Source organism: Scyliorhinus torazame, chromosome 12, assembly GCF_047496885.1.
Source record: "Scyliorhinus torazame isolate Kashiwa2021f chromosome 12, sScyTor2.1, whole genome shotgun sequence".
Classification (NCBI taxonomy): Eukaryota; Metazoa; Chordata; class Chondrichthyes; order Carcharhiniformes; family Scyliorhinidae; genus Scyliorhinus; species Scyliorhinus torazame.
In genome coordinates this window covers 166,396,598-166,414,983 of record NC_092718.1, presented here as the reverse complement: position 1 = coordinate 166,414,983, position 18,386 = coordinate 166,396,598, and positions in this window count along the sequence as shown.

Sequence of the window (18,386 nt, the reverse complement as noted above, 5' to 3'; positions counted from 1 at the left end):
TCGGGGATGGGAGACACTGTAACCCAGAGGTCGGGGATGGGAGACGCTGAAACACAGAGGTCGGGAATGGGAGACGCTGTAACCCAGAGGTCGGGGATGGCAGATGCTGTAACCCAGAGGTCGGGGATGGGAGAAGCTGAAACCCAGAGGTCGGGGATGGGAGACGCTGAAACCCAGAGGTCGGGGATGGGAGACGCTGTAACCCAGAGGTCGGGGATGGGAGACGCTGAAACACAGAGGTCGGGGATGGGAGACGCTGGAACCCACACTTCGGGGATGGGAGACGCTGAAACCCAGAGGTCGGGGATGGGAGACACTGTAACACAGAGGTCGGGAATGGGGGACGCTGTAACCCAGAGATCGGGGATGGGAGATACTGTAACCCAGATGTCTCAGTTGGGAGATGCTGAAACCCAGCGGTCGGGGATCGGAGACGCTGTAACCCAGTGGTCGGAGATGGGAGACACTGTAAACCAGAGTTCGGGGATGGGAGATGCTGTAACCCAGAGGTCGGGGATGGGAGACGCTGTAACCCAGAGGTCGGGAATGGGAGATGCTGTAACCCAGAGGTCGGGGATGGGAGAGGCTGTAACCCTGAGGTCGGGGATGGGAGACGCTGTAACCCTGAGGTCGGGGATGGGAGACGCTGTAACCCTGATTTCGTGGATGGGAGACGCTGTAACCCAGAGGTCGTGGATGGGAGACGTTGTAACCCAGAGGTCGGGGATGGGAGACGCTGAAACCCAGAGGTCAGGGATGGGAGACGCTTGTGGTAGTATTCTTTGTGCGCTACAACGCTGAAACCCAGAGGTCGGGGATGGGAGGTGCTGTAACCCAGAGGTCGGAGATAGGAGACGCTGAAACCCAGAGGTCAGGGACGGGAGACGCTGAAATCCAGAGGTCAGAGATGGGATGAGGCTGAAACCCAGAGGTCGGGGATGGGAGACGCTGAAACCCAGAGGTCGGAGATAGGAGACGCTGAAACCCAAAGGTCGGGGATGGTAGACGCTGTTCCCCAGAGGTCGGGGATGGGAGACGCTGGAACCCAGAGGTCGGTGATGGGAGACGCTGAAACCCAGAGGTTGGGGATGGGAGTCGCTGAAACCCAGAGGTTGTGGATGGGAGACACTGTAACCCAGAGGTCGGGGATGGGAGACGCTGAAACCCAGAGGTCGGGGATGGGAGACGCTGAAACCCAGAGGTCGGGGATGGGAGACACTGTAACCCAGAGGTCGGGGATGGGTGACGTTGAAACACAGAGGTCTGGAATGGGAGACGCTGTAACCCTGATTTCGTGGATGGGAGACGCTGTAACCCAGAGGTCGTGGATGGGAGACGTTGTAACCCAGAGGTCGGGTATGGGAGACGCTGAAACCCAGAGGTCGGGGATGGGAGACGATGAAACCCAGAGGTCGTGGATGGAAGACGCTGTAACCCAGAGGTCGGGGATGGGAGACGCTGTAACCCAGAGGTCGGGGATGGGAGACGCTGTAACCCACACTTCGGGTAGGGAGATGCTGAAACCCAGATGTCAGGGATGGTGTGAGCTGAGATCCAGAGGTCGTGAATGGGAGGCACTGGAACCCAGAGGACGGGGATGGCAGACGCTGGAACCCAGAGGTCGGGGTTGGGAGACGCTGTAACCCAGAGGTCGGGGATTGGAGACAATGTAGCCCAGAGGTCGGGGATGGGAGACACAGTAACCCAGAGGTCGGGGATGGGAGACGCTGTAACCCAGAGGTCGGGGATGGGAGACGCTGTAACCCAGAGGTCGCGGATGGGGTGAGGCTGAAACCCAGATGTCGGCCATGGGAGACGCTGTAACCCAGAGGTCGGCGATGGGAGACGCTGTAACCCAGATGTTGGGGATGGGGTGAGGCTGTAACCCAGAGGTCGGGGATGGGAGACGCTGGAACCCAGAGGTCGGGGATGGGACGAGGCTGAAACCCAGAGGTCGGGGATGGGAGACGCTGTAACGCAGAGGTTGGAGATGGGAGACGCTGTAACCCAGAGGTCGGGGATGGGAGATGCTGTAACCCAGAGGTCGTGGATGGGAGACGCTGTAACCCAGCCGTCGGGGATGGGAGACGCTGTAACCCAGAGGTCGTGGATGGGAGACGCTGTAACCCAGAGGTCGGGGATAGGGAGACGCTGGAACCCAGAGGTCGGGGATGGGATGGGGCTGAAACCCAGTGGTCGGGGATGGGAGACGTTGTAACCCAGAGGTCGGGGATGGGAGACGCTGAAACCCAGAGGTCAGGGATGGGAGACGTTGTAATCCAGAGGTCGGGGATGGGAGACACTGTAACCCAGAGGTCGGGGATGGGAGACGCTGAAAACCAGAGGTCGGGGATGGGGTGAGGCTGAAACCCAGAGGTCGGGGATGGAAGACGCTGTAACCCAGAGGTAGGCGATGGGAGACGCTGTAATCCAGAGGTCGGGGATGGGGTGAGGCTGAAACCCAGAGGTCGGGGATGGAAGACGCTGTAACCCAGAGGTAGGCGATGGGAGACGCTGTAATCCAGAGGTCGGGGATGGAAGACGTTGTAACCCAGAGGTCGGGGATGGGAGACGCTGAAACCCAGAGGTCAGGGATGGGAGACGTTGTAATCCAGAGGTCGGGGATGGGAGACACTGTAACCCAGAGGTCGGGGATGGGAGACGCTGAAAACCAGAGGTCGGGGATGGGGTGAGGCTGAAACCCAGAGGTCGGGGATGGAAGACGCTGTAACCCAGAGGTAGGCGATGGGAGACGCTGTAATCCAGAGGACGGGGATGGGGTGAGGCTGAAACCCAGAGGTCGGGGATGGCAAGAGGCTGAAATCCAAAGGTCAGGGATGGGGTGAAGCTGAAACCCAGAGGGCGGGGATGGCAAGAGGCTGAAATCCAAAGGTCGGGGATGTGAGACGCTGTAACCCAGAGGTCTGGGATTGGAGTCGCTGAAACCCAGAGGTCGGGGATGGGAGACATAGTAACCGAGAGGTCGGGGATGGGAGACGCTGAAATCCAGAGGTCAGAGATTGGATGAGGCTGAAACCCAGAGGTCGGGGATGCGAGACGCTGAAACCCAAAGGTCGGGGATGGGAGACGCTGTTCCCCAGAGGTCGGGGATGGGAGACGCTGGAACCCAGAGGTCGGGGATGGGAGACGCTGAAACCCAGAGGTCGGGGATGGGAGTCGCTGAAACCCAGAGGTCGGGAATGGGAGACACTGTAACCCAGAGGTCGGGGATGGGAGACGCTGAAACACAGAGGTCGGGGATGGGAGACGCTGAAACCCAGAGGTCGGGGATGGGAGACACTGTAACCCAGAGGTCGGGGATGGGAGACGCTGAAACACAGAGGTCGGGAATGGGAGACGCTGTAACCCTGATTTTGAGAATGGGAGACGCAGTAACCCAGAGGTCGTGGATGGGAGGCGTTGTAACCCAGAGGTCGGGTATGGGAGACGCTGAAACCCAGAGGTCAGGGATGGGAGACGCTTGGGGTAGTAATCTTTGTGCGCTACAACGCTGAAACCCAGAGGTCGGGGATGGGAGGTGCTGTAACCCAGTGGTCAGGGACGGGAGACGCTGAAATCCAGAGGTCAGAGATGGGATGAGGCTGAAAGCCAGAGGTCGGGGATGGGAGACGCTGAAACCCAGAGGTCGGGGATAGGAGACGCTGAAACCCAAAGGTCGGGGATGGGAGACGCTGTTCCCCAGAGGTCGGGGTTGGGAGACGGTGGAACCCAGAGGTTGGGGATGGGAGATGCTGAAACCCAGAGGTCGGGGATGGGAGTCGCTGAAACCCAGAGGTCGGGGATGGGAGACACTGTAACCCAGAGGTCGGGGATGTGAGACGCTGAAACCCAGAGGTCGGGGATGGGAGACGCTGGAACCCGGAGGTCGGGGATGGGAGACACTGAAACCCAGAGGTCGGGGATGGGAGACGCTGTAATCCAGCGGTCGGGGATGGGAGACGCTGTAACCCAGAGGTCGGGGATGGGAGACGCTGTAACCCACACTTTGGGTAGGGAGATGCTGAAACCCAGAGGTCAGGGATGGTGTGAGCTGAGATCCAGAGGTCGTGAATGGGAGGCACTGGAACCCAGAGGACGGGGATGGCAGACGCTGGAACCCAGAGGTCGGGGTTTGGAGACGCTGTAACCCAGAGGTCGGGGATGGGAGACAATGTAGCCCAGAGGTCGGGGATGGCAGACACAGTAACCCAGAGGTCGGGGATGGGAGACGCTGTAACCCAGAGGTCGGGGATGGGAGACGCTGTAACCCAGAGGTCGCGGATGGGGTGAGGCTGAAACCCAGATGTCGGCCATGGGAGACGCTGTAACCCAGAGGTCGGCGATGGGAGACGCTGTAACCCAGATGTTGGGGATGGGGTGAGACTGTAACCCAGAGGTCGGGGATGGGAGACGCTGGAACCCAGAGGTCGGGGATGGGACGAGGCTGAAACCCAGAGGTCGGGGATGGGAGACGCTGTAACGCAGAGGTCGGGGATGGGAGACGCTGTAACCCAGAGGTCGGGGATGGGAGATGCTGTAACCCAGAGGTCGTCGATGGGAGACGCTGTAACCCAGCCGTCGGGGATGGGAGACGCTGTAACCCAGAGGTCGTGGCTGGGAGACGCTGTAACCCAGAGGTCGGGGATAGGGAGACGCTGCAACCCAGAGGTCGGGGATGGGATGGGGCTGAAACCCAGTGGTCGGGGATGGGAGACGTTGTAACCCAGAGGTCAGGGATGGGAGACGCTGAAACCCAGAGGTCAGGGATGGGAGACGTTGTAATCCAGAGGTCGGGGATGGGAGACACTGTAACCCAGAGGTCGGGGATGGGAGACGCTGAAAACCAGAGGTCGGGGATGGGGTGAGGCTGAAACCCATAGGCAGGCGATGGGAGACGCTGTAATCCAGAGGACGGGGATGGGGTGAGGCTGAAACCCAGAGGTCGGGGATGGCAAGAGGCTGAAATCCAAAGGTCAGGGATGGGGTGAAGCTGAAACCCAGAGGGCGGGGATGGCAAGAGGCTGAATTCCAAAGGTCGGGGATGTGAGACGCTGTAACCCAGAGGTCTGGGATTGGAGTCGCTGAAACCCAGAGGTCGGGGATGGGAGACACAGTAACCGAGAGGTCGGGGATGGGAGACGCTGTAACCCAGAGGTCGGGGATGGGAGACGCTGTAACCCAGAGGTCGGGAATGGGAGACGCTGAAACCAAGAGGTCGGGGATGGGAGACGCTGGAACCCTGCGGTTGGGGATGGGAGACGCTGTAACCCAGAGGTCGGGGATGGGAGACGCTGAAACCCAGAGGTCGGGGATGGGAGACGCTGTAACACAGAGGTCGGGAATGGGGGACGCTGTAACCCAGAGGTAGGGGATGGGAGACATTGTAACCCAGAGGTCGGGGATGGGAGATTCTGAAACCCAGCGGTCGGGAATCGGAGCCGCTGTAACCCAGTGGTCGGAGATGGGAGACACTGTAAACCAGAGTTCGGGGATGGAAGTCGCTGTCACCCAGAGGTCGGGAATGGGAGATGCTGTAACCCAGAGGTCGGGGATGGGAGACGCTGTCACCCAGAGGTCGGGAATGGGAGATGCTGTAACCCAGAGGTCGGGGATGGGAGACGCTGTCACCCAGAGGTCGGGAATGGGAGATGCTGTAACCCAGAGGTCGGGGATGGGTTGAGGCTATAACCCTGAGGTCGGGGATGGGAGACGCTGTAACCCTGAGGTCGGGGATGGGAGACGCTGTAACACTGACTTCGGGGATGGGAGACTCTGTAACCCAGAGGTCGGGGATGGGAGACGTTGTAACCCAGAGGTCGGGGATGGGAGACGCTGAAACCCAGAGCTCAGGGATGGGAGACGCTTGTGGTAGTATTCTTTGTGCGCTACAACGCTGAAACCCAGAGGTCAGGGATGGGAGGTGCTGTAACCCAGAGGTCAGGGATGGGAGACGCTGAAACCCAGAGGTCGGGGATGGGAGACGCTGGAACCCAGAGGTCGGGGATGGGAGTCGCTGAAACCCAGAGGTCGGGGATGGGAGACGCTGTAACCCAGAGGTCGGGGATGGGAGACGCTGTAACCCACACTTCGGGTAGGGAAATGCTGAAACCCAGAGGTCAGGGATGGTGTGAGCTGAGATCCAGAGGTCGTGAATGGGAGGCACTGGATCCCTGAGGACGGGGATGGCAGACGCTGGAACCCAGAGGTCGGGGTTGGGAGACGCTGTAACCCAGAGGTCGGGGATGGGAGACAATGTAGCCCAGAGGTCGGGAATGGGAGACACAGTAACCCAGAGGTCGGGGATGGGAGACGCTGTAACCCAGAGGTCGGGGATGGGAGACGCTGTAACCCAGAGGTCGCGGATGGGGTGAGGCTGAAACCCAGATGTCGGCCATGGGAGACGCTGTAACCCAGAGGTCGGCGATGGGAGACGCTGTAACCCAGATGTTGGGGATGGGGTGAGGCTGTAACCCAGAGGTCGGGGATGGGAGACGCTGGAACCCAGAGGTCGGGGATGGGACGAGGCTGAAACCCAGAGGTCGGGGATGGGAGACGCTGTAACGCAGAGGTCGGGGATGGGAGACGCTGTAACCCAGAGGTCGGGGATGGGAGATGCTGTAACCCAGAGGTCGTGGATGGGAGACGATGTAACCCAGCCGTCGGGGATGGGAGACGCTGTAACCCAGAGGTCGTGGATGGGAGACGCTGTAACCCAGAGGTCGGGGATAGGGAGACGCTGGAACCCAGAGGTCGGGGATGGGATGGGGCTGAAACCCAGTGGTCGGGGATGGGAGACACTGTAACCCAGAGGTCGGGGATGGGAGACGCTGTAACGCAGAGGTCGGGGATGGGAGACGCTGTAACCCAGAGGTCGGGGATGGGAGATGCTGTAACCCAGAGGTCGTGGATGGGAGACGATGTAACCCAGCCGTCGGGGATGGGAGACGCTGTAACCCAGAGGTCGTGGATGGGAGACGCTGTAACCCAGAGGTCGGGGATAGGGAGACGCTGGAACCCAGAGGTCGGGGATGGGAGTCGCTGAAACCCAGAGGTCGGGGATGGGAGACACTGTAACCCAGAGGTCGGGGATGGGAGACGCTGAAACACAGAGGTCGGGGATGGGAGACGCTGAAACACAGAGGTCGGGGATGGGAGACACTGTACCCCAGAGGTCGGGGATGGGAGACGCTGAAACACAGAGGTCGGGAATGGGAGACGCTGTAACCCTGATTTCGTGGATGGGAGACGCTGTAACCCAAAGGTCGGGGATGGGAGACGCTGTTCCCCAGAGATCGGGGATGGGAGACGCTGGAACCCAGAGGTCGGGGATGGGAGACGCTGAAACCCAGAGGTCGGGGATGGGAGTCGCTGAAACCCAGAGGTCGGGGATGGGAGACACTGTAACCCAGAGGTCGGGGATGGGAGACGCTGAAACCCAGAGGTCGGGGATGGGAGACGCTGAAACCCAGAGGTCGGGGATGGGAGACACTGTAACCCAGAGGTCGGGGATGGGAGACGCTGAAACACAGAGGTCGGGAATGGGAGACGCTGTAACCCTGATTTTGAGAATGGGAGACGCAGTAACCCAGAGGTCGTGGATGGGAGACGTTGTAACCCAGAGGTCGGGTATGGGAGACGCTGAAACCCAGAGGTCAGGGATGGGAGACGCTTGGGATAGTAATCTTTGTGCGCTACAACGCTGAAACCCAGAGGTCGGGGATGGGTGGTGCTGAAATCCAGAGGTCAGAGATGGGATGAGGCTGAAAGCCAGAGGTCGGGGATGGGAGACGCTGAAACCCAGAGGTCGGGGATAGGAGACGCTGAAACCCAAAGGTCGGGGATGGGAGACGCTGTTCCCCAGAGGTCGGGGTTGGGAGACGGTGGAACCCAGAGGTCGGGGATGGGAGATGCTGAAACCCAGAGGTCGGGGATGGGAGTCGCTGAAACCCAGAGGTCGGGGATGGGAGACACTGTAACCCAGAGGTCGGGGATGTGAGACGCTGAAACCCAGAGGTCGTGGATGGGAGACGCTGGAACCCGGAGGTCGGGGATGGGAGACACTGAAACCCAGAGGTCGGGGATGGGAGACGCTGTAATCCAGCGGTCGGGGATGGGAGACGCTGTAACCCAGAGGTCGGGGATGGGAGACGCTGTAACCCACACTTCGGGTAGGGAGATGCTGAATCCCAGAGGTCAGGGATGGTGTGAGCTGAGATCCAGAGGTCGTGAATGGGAGGCACTGGAACCCAGAGGACGGGGATGGCAGACGCTGGAACCCAGAGGTCGGGGTTTGGAGACGCTGTAACCCAGAGGTCGGGGATGGGAGACAATGTAGCCCAGAGGTCGGGGATGGCAGACACAGTAACCCAGAGGTCGGGGATGGGAGACGCTGTAACCCAGAGGTCGGGGATGGGAGACGCTGTAACCCAGAGGTCGCGGATGGGGTGAGGCTGAAACCCAGATGTCGGCCATGGGAGACGCTGTAACCCAGAGGTCGGCGATGGGAGACGCTGTAACCCAGATGTTGGGGATGGGGTGAGACTGTAACCCAGAGGTCGGGGATGGGAGACGCTGGAACCCAGAGGTCGGGGATGGGACGAGGCTGAAACCCAGAGGTCGGGGATGGGAGACGCTGTAACGCAGAGGTCGTGGATGGGAGACGCTGTAACCCAGAGGTCGGGGATGGGAGATGCTGTAACCCAGAGGTCGTGGATGGGAGACGCTGTAACCCAGCCGTCGGGGATGGGAGACGCTGTAACCCAGAGGTCGTGGCTGGGAGACGCTGTAACCCAGAGGTCGGGGATAGGGAGACGCTGCAACCCAGAGGTCGGGGATGGGATGGGGCTGAAACCCAGTGGTCGGGGATGGGAGACGTTGTAACCCAGAGGTCAGGGATGGGAGACGCTGAAACCCAGAGGTCAGGGATGGGAGACGTTGTAATCCAGAGGTCGGGGATGGGAGACACTGTAACCCAGAGGTCGGGGATGGGAGACGCTGAAAACCAGAGGTCGGGGATGGGGTGAGGCTGAAACCCATAGGTAGGCGATGGGAGACGCTGTAATCCAGAGGACGGGGATGGGGTGAGGCTGAAACCCAGTGGTCGGGGATGGGAGACGTTGTAACCCAGAGGTCAGGGATGGGAGACGCTGAAACCCAGAGGTCGGCGATGGGAGACGCTGTAACCCAGATGTTGGGGATGGGGTGAGACTGTAACCCAGAGGTCGGGGATGGGAGACGCTGAAAACCAGAGGTCGGGGATGGGGTGAGGCTGAAACCCAGAGGTCGGGGATGGAAGACGCTGTAACCCAGAGGTAGGCGATGGGAGACGCTGTAATCCAGAGGTCGGGGATGGGGTGAGGCTGAAACCCAGAGGTCGGGGATGGAAGACGCTGTAACCCAGAGGTAGGCGATGGGAGACGCTGTAATCCAGAGGTCGGGGATGGAAGACGTTGTAACCCAGAGGTCGGGGATGGGAGACGCTGAAACCCAGAGGTCAGGGATGGGAGACGTTGTAATCCAGAGGTCGGGGATGGGAGACACTGTAACCCAGAGGTCGGGGATGGGAGACGCTGAAAACCAGAGGTCGGGGATGGGGTGAGGCTGAAACCCAGAGGTCGGGGATGGAAGACGCTGTAACCCAGAGGTAGGCGATGGGAGACGCTGTAATCCAGAGGACGGGGATGGGGTGAGGCTGAAACCCAGAGGTCGGGGATGGCAAGAGGCTGAAATCCAAAGGTCAGGGATGGGGTGAAGCTGAAACCCAGAGGGCGGGGATGGCAAGAGGCTGAAATCCAAAGGTCGGGGATGTGAGACGCTGTAACCCAGAGGTCTGGGATTGGAGTCGCTGAAACCCAGAGGTCGGGGATGGGAGACATAGTAACCGAGAGGTCGGGGATGGGAGACGCTGAAATCCAGAGGTCAGAGATTGGATGAGGCTGAAACCCAGAGGTCGGGGATGCGAGACGCTGAAACCCAAAGGTCGGGGATGGGAGACGCTGTTCCCCAGAGGTCGGGGATGGGAGACGCTGGAACCCAGAGGTCGGGGATGGGAGACGCTGAAACCCAGAGGTCGGGGATGGGAGTCGCTGAAACCCAGAGGTCGGGAATGGGAGACACTGTAACCCAGAGGTCGGGGATGGGAGACGCTGAAACACAGAGGTCGGGGATGGGAGACGCTGAAACCCAGAGGTCGGGGATGGGAGACACTGTAACCCAGAGGTCGGGGATGGGAGACGCTGAAACACAGAGGTCGGGAATGGGAGACGCTGTAACCCTGATTTTGAGAATGGGAGACGCAGTAACCCAGAGGTCGTGGATGGGAGGCGTTGTAACCCAGAGGTCGGGTATGGGAGACGCTGAAACCCAGAGGTCAGGGATGGGAGACGCTTGGGGTAGTAATCTTTGTGCGCTACAACGCTGAAACCCAGAGGTCGGGGATGGGAGGTGCTGTAACCCAGTGGTCAGGGACGGGAGACGCTGAAATCCAGAGGTCAGAGATGGGATGAGGCTGAAAGCCAGAGGTCGGGGATGGGAGACGCTGAAACCCAGAGGTCGGGGATAGGAGACGCTGAAACCCAAAGGTCGGGGATGGGAGACGCTGTTCCCCAGAGGTCGGGGTTGGGAGACGGTGGAACCCAGAGGTTGGGGATGGGAGATGCTGAAACCCAGAGGTCGGGGATGGGAGTCGCTGAAACCCAGAGGTCGGGGATGGGAGACACTGTAACCCAGAGGTCGGGGATGTGAGACGCTGAAACCCAGAGGTCGGGGATGGGAGACGCTGGAACCCGGAGGTCGGGGATGGGAGACACTGAAACCCAGAGGTCGGGGATGGGAGACGCTGTAATCCAGCGGTCGGGGATGGGAGACGCTGTAACCCAGAGGTCGGGGATGGGAGACGCTGTAACCCACACTTTGGGTAGGGAGATGCTGAAACCCAGAGGTCAGGGATGGTGTGAGCTGAGATCCAGAGGTCGTGAATGGGAGGCACTGGAACCCAGAGGACGGGGATGGCAGACGCTGGAACCCAGAGGTCGGGGTTTGGAGACGCTGTAACCCAGAGGTCGGGGATGGGAGACAATGTAGCCCAGAGGTCGGGGATGGCAGACACAGTAACCCAGAGGTCGGGGATGGGAGACGCTGTAACCCAGAGGTCGGGGATGGGAGACGCTGTAACCCAGAGGTCGCGGATGGGGTGAGGCTGAAACCCAGATGTCGGCCATGGGAGACGCTGTAACCCAGAGGTCGGCGATGGGAGACGCTGTAACCCAGATGTTGGGGATGGGGTGAGACTGTAACCCAGAGGTCGGGGATGGGAGACGCTGGAACCCAGAGGTCGGGGATGGGACGAGGCTGAAACCCAGAGGTCGGGGATGGGAGACGCTGTAACGCAGAGGTCGGGGATGGGAGACGCTGTAACCCAGAGGTCGGGGATGGGAGATGCTGTAACCCAGAGGTCGTCGATGGGAGACGCTGTAACCCAGCCGTCGGGGATGGGAGACGCTGTAACCCAGAGGTCGTGGCTGGGAGACGCTGTAACCCAGAGGTCGGGGATAGGGAGACGCTGCAACCCAGAGGTCGGGGATGGGATGGGGCTGAAACCCAGTGGTCGGGGATGGGAGACGTTGTAACCCAGAGGTCAGGGATGGGAGACGCTGAAACCCAGAGGTCAGGGATGGGAGACGTTGTAATCCAGAGGTCGGGGATGGGAGACACTGTAACCCAGAGGTCGGGGATGGGAGACGCTGAAAACCAGAGGTCGGGGATGGGGTGAGGCTGAAACCCATAGGCAGGCGATGGGAGACGCTGTAATCCAGAGGACGGGGATGGGGTGAGGCTGAAACCCAGAGGTCGGGGATGGCAAGAGGCTGAAATCCAAAGGTCAGGGATGGGGTGAAGCTGAAACCCAGAGGGCGGGGATGGCAAGAGGCTGAATTCCAAAGGTCGGGGATGTGAGACGCTGTAACCCAGAGGTCTGGGATTGGAGTCGCTGAAACCCAGAGGTCGGGGATGGGAGACACAGTAACCGAGAGGTCGGGGATGGGAGACGCTGTAACCCAGAGGTCGGGGATGGGAGACGCTGTAACCCAGAGGTCGGGAATGGGAGACGCTGAAACCAAGAGGTCGGGGATGGGAGACGCTGGAACCCTGCGGTTGGGGATGGGAGACGCTGTAACCCAGAGGTCGGGGATGGGAGACGCTGAAACCCAGAGGTCGGGGATGGGAGACGCTGTAACACAGAGGTCGGGAATGGGGGACGCTGTAACCCAGAGGTAGGGGATGGGAGACATTGTAACCCAGAGGTCGGGGATGGGAGATTCTGAAACCCAGCGGTCGGGAATCGGAGCCGCTGTAACCCAGTGGTCGGAGATGGGAGACACTGTAAACCAGAGTTCGGGGATGGAAGTCGCTGTCACCCAGAGGTCGGGAATGGGAGATGCTGTAACCCAGAGGTCGGGGATGGGAGACGCTGTCACCCAGAGGTCGGGAATGGGAGATGCTGTAACCCAGAGGTCGGGGATGGGAGACGCTGTCACCCAGAGGTCGGGAATGGGAGATGCTGTAACCCAGAGGTCGGGGATGGGTTGAGGCTATAACCCTGAGGTCGGGGATGGGAGACGCTGTAACCCTGAGGTCGGGGATGGGAGACGCTGTAACACTGACTTCGGGGATGGGAGACTCTGTAACCCAGAGGTCGGGGATGGGAGACGTTGTAACCCAGAGGTCGGGGATGGGAGACGCTGAAACCCAGAGCTCAGGGATGGGAGACGCTTGTGGTAGTATTCTTTGTGCGCTACAACGCTGAAACCCAGAGGTCAGGGATGGGAGGTGCTGTAACCCAGAGGTCAGGGATGGGAGACGCTGAAACCCAGAGGTCGGGGATGGGAGACGCTGGAACCCAGAGGTCGGGGATGGGAGTCGCTGAAACCCAGAGGTCGGGGATGGGAGACGCTGTAACCCAGAGGTCGGGGATGGGAGACGCTGTAACCCACACTTCGGGTAGGGAAATGCTGAAACCCAGAGGTCAGGGATGGTGTGAGCTGAGATCCAGAGGTCGTGAATGGGAGGCACTGGATCCCAGAGGACGGGGATGGCAGACGCTGGAACCCAGAGGTCGGGGTTGGGAGACGCTGTAACCCAGAGGTCGGGGATGGGAGACAATGTAGCCCAGAGGTCGGGAATGGGAGACACAGTAACCCAGAGGTCGGGGATGGGAGACGCTGTAACCCAGAGGTCGGGGATGGGAGACGCTGTAACCCAGAGGTCGCGGATGGGGTGAGGCTGAAACCCAGATGTCGGCCATGGGAGACGCTGTAACCCAGAGGTCGGCGATGGGAGACGCTGTAACCCAGATGTTGGGGATGGGGTGAGGCTGTAACCCAGAGGTCGGGGATGGGAGACGCTGGAACCCAGAGGTCGGGGATGGGACGAGGCTGAAACCCAGAGGTCGGGGATGGGAGACGCTGTAACGCAGAGGTCGGGGATGGGAGACGCTGTAACCCAGAGGTCGGGGATGGGAGATGCTGTAACCCAGAGGTCGTGGATGGGAGACGATGTAACCCAGCCGTCGGGGATGGGAGACGCTGTAACCCAGAGGTCGTGGATGGGAGACGCTGTAACCCAGAGGTCGGGGATAGGGAGACGCTGGAACCCAGAGGTCGGGGATGGGATGGGGCTGAAACCCAGTGGTCGGGGATGGGAGACACTGTAACCCAGAGGTCGGGGATGGGAGACGCTGTAACGCAGAGGTCGGGGATGGGAGACGCTGTAACCCAGAGGTCGGGGATGGGAGATGCTGTAACCCAGAGGTCGTGGATGGGAGACGATGTAACCCAGCCGTCGGGGATGGGAGACGCTGTAACCCAGAGGTCGTGGATGGGAGACGCTGTAACCCAGAGGTCGGGGATAGGGAGACGCTGGAACCCAGAGGTCGGGGATGGGAGTCGCTGAAACCCAGAGGTCGGGGATGGGAGACACTGTAACCCAGAGGTCGGGGATGGGAGACGCTGAAACACAGAGGTCGGGGATGGGAGACGCTGAAACACAGAGGTCGGGGATGGGAGACACTGTACCCCAGAGGTCGGGGATGGGAGACGCTGAAACACAGAGGTCGGGAATGGGAGACGCTGTAACCCTGATTTCGTGGATGGGAGACGCTGTAACCCAAAGGTCGGGGATGGGAGACGCTGTTCCCCAGAGATCGGGGATGGGAGACGCTGGAACCCAGAGGTCGGGGATGGGAGACGCTGAAACCCAGAGGTCGGGGATGGGAGTCGCTGAAACCCAGAGGTCGGGGATGGGAGACACTGTAACCCAGAGGTCGGGGATGGGAGACGCTGAAACCCAGAGGTCGGGGATGGGAGACGCTGAAACCCAGAGGTCGGGGATGGGAGACACTGTAACCCAGAGGTCGGGGATGGGAGACGCTGAAACACAGAGGTCGGGAATGGGAGACGCTGTAACCCTGATTTTGAGAATGGGAGACGCAGTAACCCAGAGGTCGTGGATGGGAGACGTTGTAACCCAGAGGTCGGGTATGGGAGACGCTGAAACCCAGAGGTCAGGGATGGGAGACGCTTGGGATAGTAATCTTTGTGCGCTACAACGCTGAAACCCAGAGGTCGGGGATGGGTGGTGCTGAAATCCAGAGGTCAGAGATGGGATGAGGCTGAAAGCCAGAGGTCGGGGATGGGAGACGCTGAAACCCAGAGGTCGGGGATAGGAGACGCTGAAACCCAAAGGTCGGGGATGGGAGACGCTGTTCCCCAGAGGTCGGGGTTGGGAGACGGTGGAACCCAGAGGTCGGGGATGGGAGATGCTGAAACCCAGAGGTCGGGGATGGGAGTCGCTGAAACCCAGAGGTCGGGGATGGGAGACACTGTAACCCAGAGGTCGGGGATGTGAGACGCTGAAACCCAGAGGTCGTGGATGGGAGACGCTGGAACCCGGAGGTCGGGGATGGGAGACACTGAAACCCAGAGGTCGGGGATGGGAGACGCTGTAATCCAGCGGTCGGGGATGGGAGACGCTGTAACCCAGAGGTCGGGGATGGGAGACGCTGTAACCCACACTTCGGGTAGGGAGATGCTGAATCCCAGAGGTCAGGGATGGTGTGAGCTGAGATCCAGAGGTCGTGAATGGGAGGCACTGGAACCCAGAGGACGGGGATGGCAGACGCTGGAACCCAGAGGTCGGGGTTTGGAGACGCTGTAACCCAGAGGTCGGGGATGGGAGACAATGTAGCCCAGAGGTCGGGGATGGCAGACACAGTAACCCAGAGGTCGGGGATGGGAGACGCTGTAACCCAGAGGTCGGGGATGGGAGACGCTGTAACCCAGAGGTCGCGGATGGGGTGAGGCTGAAACCCAGATGTCGGCCATGGGAGACGCTGTAACCCAGAGGTCGGCGATGGGAGACGCTGTAACCCAGATGTTGGGGATGGGGTGAGACTGTAACCCAGAGGTCGGGGATGGGAGACGCTGGAACCCAGAGGTCGGGGATGGGACGAGGCTGAAACCCAGAGGTCGGGGATGGGAGACGCTGTAACGCAGAGGTCGTGGATGGGAGACGCTGTAACCCAGAGGTCGGGGATGGGAGATGCTGTAACCCAGAGGTCGTGGATGGGAGACGCTGTAACCCAGCCGTCGGGGATGGGAGACGCTGTAACCCAGAGGTCGTGGCTGGGAGACGCTGTAACCCAGAGGTCGGGGATAGGGAGACGCTGCAACCCAGAGGTCGGGGATGGGATGGGGCTGAAACCCAGTGGTCGGGGATGGGAGACGTTGTAACCCAGAGGTCAGGGATGGGAGACGCTGAAACCCAGAGGTCAGGGATGGGAGACGTTGTAATCCAGAGGTCGGGGATGGGAGACACTGTAACCCAGAGGTCGGGGATGGGAGACGCTGAAAACCAGAGGTCGGGGATGGGGTGAGGCTGAAACCCATAGGTAGGCGATGGGAGACGCTGTAATCCAGAGGACGGGGATGGGGTGAGGCTGAAACCCAGAGGTCGGGGATGGCAAGAGGCTGAAATCCAAAGGTCAGGGATGGGGTGAAGCTGAAACCCAGAGGGCGGGGATGGCAAGAGGCTGAATTCCAAAGGTCGGGGATGTGAGACGCTGTAACCCAGAGGTCTGGGATTGGAGTCGCTGAAACCCAGAGGTCGGGGATGGGAGACACAGTAACCGAGAGGTCGGGGATGGGAGACGCTGTAACCCAGAGGTCGGGGATGGGAGACGCTGTAACCCAGAGGTCGGGAATGGGAGACGCTGAAACCAAGTGGTCGGGGATGGGAGACGCTGGAACCCTGCGGTTGGGGATGGGAGACGCTGTAACCCAGAGGTCGGGGATGGGAGACGCTGAAACCCAGAGGTCGGGGATGGGAGACGCTGTAACACAGAGGTCGGGAATGGGGGACGCTGTAACCCAGAGGTAGGGGATGGGAGACACTGTAACCCAGAGGTCGGGGATGGGAGATTCTGAAACCCAGCGGTCGGGAATCGGAGCCGCTGTAACCCAGTGGTCGGAGATGGGAGACACTGTAAACCAGAGTTCGGGGATGGAAGTCGCTGTCACCCAGAGGTCGGGAATGGGAGATGCTGTAACCCAGAGGTCGGGGATGGGAGACGCTGTCACCCAGAGGTCGGGAATGGGAGATGCTGTAACCCAGAGGTCGGGGATGGGAGACGCTGTCACCCAGAGGTCGGGAATGGGAGATGCTGTAACCCAGAGGTCGGGGATGGGTTGAGGCTATAACCCTGAGGTCGGGGATGGGAGACGCTGTAACCCTGAGGTCGGGGATGGGAGACGCTGTAACACTGACTTCGGGGATGGGAGACTCTGTAACCCAGAGGTCGGGGATGGGAGACGTTGTAACCCACAGGTCGGGGATGGGAGACGCTGAAACCCAGAGCTCAGGGATGGGAGACGCTTGTGGTAGTATTCTTTGTGCGCTACAACGCTGAAACCCAGAGGTCAGGGATGGGAGGTGCTGTAACCCAGAGGTCAGGGATGGGAGACGCTGAAACCCAGAGGTCGGGGATGGGAGACGCTGGAACCCAGAGGTCGGGGATGGGAGTCGCTGAAACCCAGAGGTCGGGGATGGGAGACGCTGTAACCCAGAGGTCGGGGATGGGAGACGCTGTAACCCACACTTCGGGTAGGGAAATGCTGAAACCCAGAGGTCAGGGATGGTGTGAGCTGAGATCCAGAGGTCGTGAATGGGAGGCACTGGATCCCAGAGGACGGGGATGGCAGACGCTGGAACCCAGAGGTCGGGGTTGGGAGACGCTGTAACCCAGAGGTCGGGGATGGGAGACAATGTAGCCCAGAGGTCGGGGATGGGAGACACAGTAACCCAGAGGTCGGGGATGGGAGACGCTGTAACCCAGAGGTCGGGGATGGGAGACGCTGTAACCCAGAGGTCGCGGATGGGGTGAGGCTGAAACCCAGATGACGGCCATGGGAGACGCTGTAACCCAGAGGTCGGCGATGGGAGACGCTGTAACCCAGATGTTGGGGATGGGGTGAGGCTGTAACCCAGAGGTCGGGGATGGGAGACGCTGGAACCCAGAGGTCGGGGATGGGACGAGGCTGAAACCCAGAGGTCGGGGATGGGAGACGCTGTAACGCAGAGGTCGGGGATGGGAGACGCTGTAACCCAGAGGTCGGGGATGGGAGATGCTGTAACCCAGAGGTCGTGGATGGGAGACGATGTAACCCAGCCGTCGGGGATGGGAGACGCTGTAACCCAGAGGTCGTGGATGGGAGACGCTGTAACCCAGAGGTCGGGGATAGGGAGACGCTGGAACCCAGAGGTCGGGGATGGGATGGGGCTGAAACCCAGTGGTCGGGGATGGGAGACGTTGTAACCCAGAGGTCGGGGATGGGAGACGCTGAAACCCAGAGGTCAGGGATGGGAGACGTTGTAATCCAGAGGTCGGGGATGGGAGACACTGTAACCCAGAGGTCGGGGATGGGAGACGCTGAAAACCAGAGGTCGGGGATGGGGTGAGGCTGAAACCCAGAGGTCGGGGATGGAAGACGCTGTAACCCAGAGGTAGGCGATGGGAGACGCTGTAATCCAGAGGACGGGGATGGGGTGAGGCTGAAATCCAGAGGTCGGGGATGGCAAGAGGCTGAAATCCAAAGGTCAGGGATGGGGTGAAGCTGAAACCCAGAGGGCGGGGATGGCAAGAGGCTGAAATCCAAAGGTCGGGGATGTGAGACGCTGTAACCCAGAGGTCTGGGATTGGAGTCGCTGAAACCCAGAGGTCGGGGATGGGAGACACAGTAACCGAGAGGTCAGGGATGGGAGACGCTGTAACCCAGAGGTCGGGGATGGGAGACGCTGTAACCCAGAGGTCGGGAATGGGAGACGCTGAAACCCAG